Source organism: Trachemys scripta, chromosome 4, assembly GCF_013100865.1.
Source record: "Trachemys scripta elegans isolate TJP31775 chromosome 4, CAS_Tse_1.0, whole genome shotgun sequence".
NCBI classification, from domain to species: Eukaryota; Metazoa; Chordata; order Testudines; family Emydidae; genus Trachemys; species Trachemys scripta.
In genome coordinates this window covers 73077673-73085296 of record NC_048301.1, presented here as the reverse complement: position 1 = coordinate 73085296, position 7624 = coordinate 73077673, and positions in this window count along the sequence as shown.

Sequence of the window (7624 nt, the reverse complement as noted above, 5' to 3'; positions counted from 1 at the left end):
CGGGCAGCTCGGCTCTGTTTAAGAGCCGGGCTGTCCGAGCGCTACCGGCTTTGGGCAGCCCCCGTGCCTCCGGACCCTGCACTGCCGGAGCCCGGGAGGGGAAGTGCCCGGCTGGGGGCGCAGGGTCCGGAGGCATGGGGGCTGCCCAAAGCCCGAGCACTACCGGCTTCGCGGTTTGCCGGGCAGCCTCCAGACCCTGCGCCCCTGGCTGGGCACTTCCCCTCCCGGGCTCCAGCTGCGCTGGGAAAGCGCCGGCTGGGGGCGCAGGGTCTGGGGGCTGCCCGGCAAACCCTGAAGCCGGTAGCGCTGGGGCAGCCCTTTCCCCCTGGCTGGGAGTGGGAGGGAGGAGGGGGCAGAGTTAGGGCGGGAAGGGGTGGAGTTGGGGCGGGGCTAGGGTGGGGAAATGGGCGGGGCCAGGGCCCGTGGAGGGTCCTCTTTTTTTATTTATGCGATATGGTAACCCTAGGCTATTTGAAAATGTTGAGCTCAAGTGTGAGGTCTTCTAGTTGAGACAGATAAATCTGCAGCCTCCAGTACAGCAGGTGAAAGATTCTGCAACAGTTTCAGCTAATCTAAGAAATGGAGGGTACTATTGAATTAAATGAGACTAAATTCACTGACATCGCCTGTGCCTTATTTTTTGTTTTATATCAGCACTGTCAATTAATCGCAGTTAACTCACGTGATCAATTCAAAAAAATTAACTGAGATTAAAAAAATTAATCGTGATTAATCTCACTGTTAAACAATAGAATACCAATTTAAATTTATTAAATATTTGTGGATGTTTCTCTACATTTTCAAATATATTGATTTCAATTACAACACAGATTACGAAGTGTACAGTGCTCACTTTATATTATTTTTTATTACAAATATTTGCACTGTAAAAATTATAAACAAAAGAAATAGTATTTTTCAGTTCACCTCATACAAGTAATATAGTGCAATCTCTTTATCGTGAAAGTGTAATTTACAAATGTAGATTATTTTTATACATAATTGCACTCAAAAATAAAACAGTGTAAAACTTTAGAGCCTACAAATCCACTCAGTCCTACTTCTTGTTCAGCCAATTGCTAAGACAAACAAATTAGTTTACATTTACGGGAGATACTGCTGCCTGCTTCTTATTTACAATGTCACCTGAAAGTGAGAGCAGGCATTCAGGCGTTGCAAGGTATTTACGTGCCAGATATGCTAAATATTCATATGCCCCTTCATGCTATGGCCACCATTCCAGAGGACATGCTTCCATGCTGATGATGCTTGTTAAAAAAAGAAGGCGTTAATTAAATTTGTGACTGAACTCCTTGGGGAAGAATTGCATGTCTCCTGTTCTGTTTTACCTGCATTCTGCCATATATTTCATGTTATGGCAATCGCGGTTGATCACCCAGCACATGTTCGTTTTAAGAACACTTTCACAGCAGATTTGACAAAACGCAAAGAAGGTACCAATGTGAGATTTCTAAGGATAGATACAGCACTCGACCCAAGGTTTAAGAATCTGAAGGGCCTTCCAAAATCCAGGGCTGGCTCCAGGCACCAGCCGCGCAAGCTCGTGCTTAGGGCGGCAGATTCTACGGGGCGGCATTCTGCCCAATCCTAAGGCGGCACGGCCGCTTTTTTTTTTTTTTTTTTTGGTTTGGTTTGCCGATCTGGCCGCCCTGTAGGGAGTGGCAGAGTGGAGGAGGGGAGCACACCGCTTGGAGCGGGCTGCGCACTCCGTCTGCCCCAGCTGGTGCCAGGTCTGTAGCAAGCCCGGCAGGACAGCCCAAGTCCTTCCCTCCCCACCGACCAGAGTGGCGCGGAGCCCTCCCAGCAGGCAGCGTGGCGGTCGGGGCTGCGTGGTGAGCACCCCGCTGAAGCCCTGGCCGCCCCCTTCTCTCTCTCCCCCCGCTCCCTCCGCCTCCTCCCTGCTGCCCGGGGCATGTCTGCAGCGCAGGGAGTCCCGCTACCCCCTGGCTCCGGCCGCTCTGCAGGTTGTTGGGTTTTTTTTTGCTTTGCCGTTGTGGCCGCCCCGGTTTTTTCTTTTTTTCTTTTTTTTTTTTTTTTTGCTTGGGGTGGCAAAAAAGCCAGAGCCGGCCCTGTCAAAATCTGAGGGACGAGGTGTGGAGAATGCTTTCAGATGTCTTAAAAGAGCAACACTCCAATGAGGAAACTACAGAACCTGAACCACCAAAAAAGAAAATCAATCTTCTGCTACTGGCATCTGACTCAGATTATGAAAATGAACATGCATCAGTCCACTCTGCTTTGGATCGTTATCGAACAGAACCCGTCATCAGCATGGACACGTCTTCTGGAATGGTGGTTGAAGCATGAAGGGACATATGAATCTTTAGCGCATCTGGCACGTAAATATTTTATGATGCCGGCTACAACAGTGCCATGCGAACGCCTGTTCTCACTTTCAGGTGGCATTGTAAACAAGATGTGGGCAGCATTATCTCCTGCAAATTGTAACCAAACTTATTTGTCTAAGCGATTGGCTGAAGTAGGACTGAGTGGACTTGTAGGTTCTAAAGTTTTACATTGTTTTATTTTTTTAATGCAGTTATTTTTTGTACATAGTTCTACATTTTTAAGTTCAACTTTCATTATAAAGAGATTGCACTACAGTACTTGTATTAGATGAATTGAAATATACTATTTCTTTTGTTTTTATAGTGCAAATATTTGTAATAAAAAATAAATATAAAGTGAGCAGTGTACACTTTATTCTGTGTTGTAATTGAAATCAATATATTTGAAAATGTAGAAAACTTCCAAAAATATTTAAATAAATGTATTGTATTATTGTTTAACAGTGTGATTAATTGTAATAACTTTTTTAATCACTTGACAGTCCTATTTTATATTAATTTTAATTTATTTTATGCTACCCCAACATTTTCAGTTTGCAACATGCTGCAGAGCTCTGTATTAAAAATGCATCACTGTTGTTAGATGTTGTCAGGTGGAAGCTGGAGGTTTTTGCTCATGAGTAGTGGACAGTTGGGTTTTGGTACATGGGGAAGCAGATTGGGATTGTGGGCAATCTCAATCGCTGGGTGTCAAAATGATTAGCAATGGAGTATTTAACAATGTTGACAACAACACTAGTGTGGTTAGATTTCAAAGTTCACACACCATTGAGAAGAATGGAACAGTTCACACCCCTCAGAAGTATCTTTTCAGGCTAGCCCCAGACGCAGGTAAATATCGTTTTATAAGTTCCAAAGTTCCATTGGAAAGGTTTTATATGCAACTATAAAGACTAGAAACTTGGGGGAGGCTTAGTTTCTGACATACAAATCTGCAACGAAGAGTGGCCTGCAGCAAAATCCACACCTGCAGAATCACTGAGCACACAGGGCCATAATTGTATTGACTCTGAATAGCACAGGATGTTGAGTCAGGGCAGCGGCACCTGTTCCAGGAATAGCCGCCCTATCAATTACTTCCTTGATGCTAAAACAACGAGGAGTCCTTGTGGCACCTTAGAGACTAACAAATTTATTTGGGCATAAGCTTTCATGGGCTAGAACCCACTTCGTCAAATGCATGGAGTGGAAAATACATTAGCAGCTCTATATATACATAGTACATGAAAAGATGGGAGTTGCCTTACCAAGTGAGGGGTCAGTATAACAAGACAATTCAATTAACAATAGAATACCAAGGGAGGAAAAATCACTTTTGTAGTGGTAATGAGGGTGGCCCATTTCAAACAGTTGACAAGAAGATGTGAGTAACAGTAGGGGGAAATTAGTATGGTGATGCTGTGACCTGTGTAATGAAGAGGTAGGCTGTTCCATGACAGGATGTCCTCTGTTCTATTCTTACTTACCACATCTCAACACAATAGGAGCTGTTATTAATTAACCCGAAATGTAGCAGGGGAGTGTGGCCTCCCTCCAAGACTGACAGGGAGGAACCCCCTCTCGACCTCTGGTGAGCAAAGCCGGGCAAGCCATGCTCACCCCACCAGAAGCAGGGGGACAGAACAAGAAGTATAAAAGGTGGGCCCTGCAACTCAGTTGGGCTGGAGCGGTGAAGAAGACAGATACCTCCCACCTGCTGCTGGAGCAGGAGCCTGAAGGGGACCTCTGCAGTTCTGAGGAGTCAAAGGGACTTCCAGTTGATGAGAATGCCAAGGAGCTGCTGGGACTGCGAGTAGCAGTGAACCTTCGGGGAGACAGAAGACTCCCATGAGACACACGTACACAGTGAGGAGGTTGTAGGAAGTAGCCCAGGGAAACCAGAATATAGTCCAATTGTATGGCCAGAATCTTGGTCAGTGTGCTTCAGTGAGATCCCCACTGACCAAGTGACAGAGCCCTCCGCCACAGTTAGAGCCCTGGGCTGGGACCTGCTGGAGTAGGGTGGGCCTGAGTCGTCCTACCCCCTGCTGCCAACCCCACTCTTGGGGTGTCAGCTCCCCACCTTAGGTCAAGAGGCTGGTGTTTGTCTGCCATCTGCCTGAATCTGGATGTCAGGCAAGAAACTGTTTGTTGCTCCGCTCCACCCCACCTGGAGAGGGAATGAGGCCCCTAGACTGTTTGGTGCTCCTTCCTGCCTGGGGTAGGTGGCTGAGGCCCCTAGATTGTTTGGTGCTCTGTCCTGCCTGGCCTAAGCCCTGGACTACTTACTGTTTGGCCCTGCCTAGAGGTCTAGGGCCTCAGAGACCGTTACTTCCCCAGTAGACATTGCCTTGACAGAGGCGTGGCAGCGAGGGGGTATGGCCTCCCTCCAAGATTGATGGGAAGGGATGCCCACAACCCCCTACACCAAATCTTTTGTGCTATAGGTAGGGCCCTACCAAATTCATAGTGCATTTTAGTCAATGTCATGGTCATAGGGTTTTAAAAATCATAAATTTCATGATTTCAGATATTTAAATCTGAAATTTCACGGTGTTGTAACTGAAGGGTCCTGACCCCAAAAGGGGTAGTGGCGGGAGTTCACAAGGTTTTTGTAGGGGGCTTGTAGTATTGCCACGCTTACTTCTGCGCTGCTGCTGGCAGTGGCGCTGCCTTCAGAGCTGGGCAGCTGGAGAGCAGCAGCTGCTGGCCAGGAGCCCAGATTGGAAGGCAGTGCTACCACCAGCAGCAGCGCAAAAGTAAGGATGGCAGGGTATGGTATTGCTACCCTTACTTCTGTGCTGCTGCCTTCAGAGCTGGGCCCTCGGCCAGCGGCCACCACTCTCCAGCCATCCAGATCTGAAAGTAGCATAGAAGTAAAGGTGGCAATAACATGACCCCCCTACAATAACCTTGCAACCCCCCGACAACCTGTTTTTGGGTTGTGACCCCCACTTTGAGAAACGCTGGTTTCCCCTGTGAAATCTGTATATTATAGGGTAAAAGTACACACAAGACCAGATTTCACGATGGACACCAGATTTCACGGTTCATGACACGTTTTTCACGACTGTGAATTTGATAAGACCCTAATTATAGGCTGTAGTACAAACACTCAGTCAAGTTAATATATTTCTGTGGTCCACATGACATTAAGATTCTGCAGAATCTAATCTCTTATTTAAAAAGTAAGTTTCCAGGCTTTGTGAATGCAAAGAAAATCTTCCAAATGTGAAGCAAGTATAGATTGATGCAGCACTGTCTTCTTGAGTCTGCAGACAGCCTAAAACAATGAGTCTTTAGAGATACGATCTCCCTCACCCATACGAAACTCATTAGGATGTTGATTCTAAAGCCTAGGGATGACACTTTAAATGTCCGCATTAACTATCTCACCTGTGATCGTTTTAGCAAATGGAATAGAGAAGGGATCGGAATGAGGCACATAAGGTGTGGAAACTGGGAGTTGCTGCAAGGAAGAAGATGCAGAGGAAAGAAAGGGAGAAAGCAAAAAGACAGGGAAGTGGGAAAGAAATGGATTCCTAGATTTTAAATCCCAAAGAAACTATCATCTAGTCCAGGGGTTGGCAACCTTTCAGAAGTGGTGTGCCGAGTCTTCATTTATTTACTCTAATTTAAGATTTCACATGCAAGTAATACATTTTAATGTTTTTAGAAGGTCTCTTTCTATAAGTCTATAGTATATAACTAAACTATTGTTGTATGTAAAGTAAATAATTTTTTTTAAATATTTAAGAAGCTTCATTTAAAATTAAATTAAAATGCAGAGCCCCCTGGACCAGTGGCCAGGACCCGGGCAGAGTGAGTGCCACTGAAAATCAGCTCGCGTACCGCCTTTGGCACGGGTGCCATAGGTTGCCTACCCCTGATCTAATCTTATCTTTCTGCATTATACTGCCCATAGACTATCAACAGTAATTCCTGCATCAAGACCATACTTTCTGGTTCAACAAGAGCATATACTTTTAGAAAGACATCGCAGCTTGATTTAAAGACTTTGAGTGATGAAGAATTCATCATGTCCTTTAAGTCATTCACATGATTAATTATCCTCACTGTTAGAAGTTGACAACTTACTTCTGAATTTGTCTAGCTTCAGCATTCTATTACTGGGTCTTTCTGTCCCTTTTTCTGTTAGATTAAAGAGCTGTCTATTATCAGACATCTCTTTCCCATGTAGATACTGTAGATCATGATCAAGTCACCTCTTAAGCATCTCTTGAATAGACTAAATAGATTGAGCTTCTTAAATCTTTCACAATAAGACATTTTAAATAGAGAAAGGAGAAGAGGGAAAGAAGAACAACAAAGAGCAGAAACCGCAAGTATCCTGAAGATGAAACAGCTTTCAGGATCAATGCTGAATGTAGCAATAAGGTCTGAAGAAATAATAACATGTTTAATTAGTAGATGCGAACCATATTTGACCATTGATCTTAGTGCAAACCTCCCATTGATGTCCATAGGAGTTCCCCAGTAGATTGAAGGGAGTGTGTAAGGGCTGCCCCTAATTAGAAATAGAATTCAGCCCTCTCCATAGGAGTTTGACACCTTTGCTGTAATATCTTCCTACAGCAATAATGGGGAGAGGGGAAGGGGCTATTTGTTTCTCCCTCTCCAACAGCCAAAGTGGGACCAGAAGCACAGAGGCCCTTGTTTGGGCACTAGCATTCTCTACAGAGAAAACAGATTATTATTTTTTCTGTTGCAGTAGTGCCTGGGAATGATTGGTACAGCCCCTACAGTGTATCCCTGTGGAGACACTGCTGTTTTTCTGTTCTGTTCTCTAGCATCACATGGCAAACCTGACTCATCAGAGCGGGCCAGGAGAAAAGCCCTTTTTAGTTTAGTTTGATGCCAGTCAGAGCAGAGTTGCTGCTCTGTCAGTGGAGCCAGGCTGCAAAATGGGGTACACCATTCCCATGGGACACTAAAAATGTACAGGAGTCACTCTTCCTTACCCATGCTACTTGATTTCCATGCAAAGCACAATGTAACAGTAATAAGGTTTATTGCAGCTGTGAGGAGCCCAGTTTCTAGAATGGTTTTAGCGCTGAACCTGTAATCAGTGTGACTATTGCCTGTGTGACCATTGCCTGTGCAGTTCCAATTGCAGGATCTTGCAGATTACCATGGTGGGCAGCCAACAGCTGTCAAAGGGTAGCCATAGCACTGTTGTGGTGGGGGAATGGAGAGGGTAGGTCTAACAGGCTCCTTCAAGCAGAATTACTCCTGGGGGAATTCTGCCTTACTAT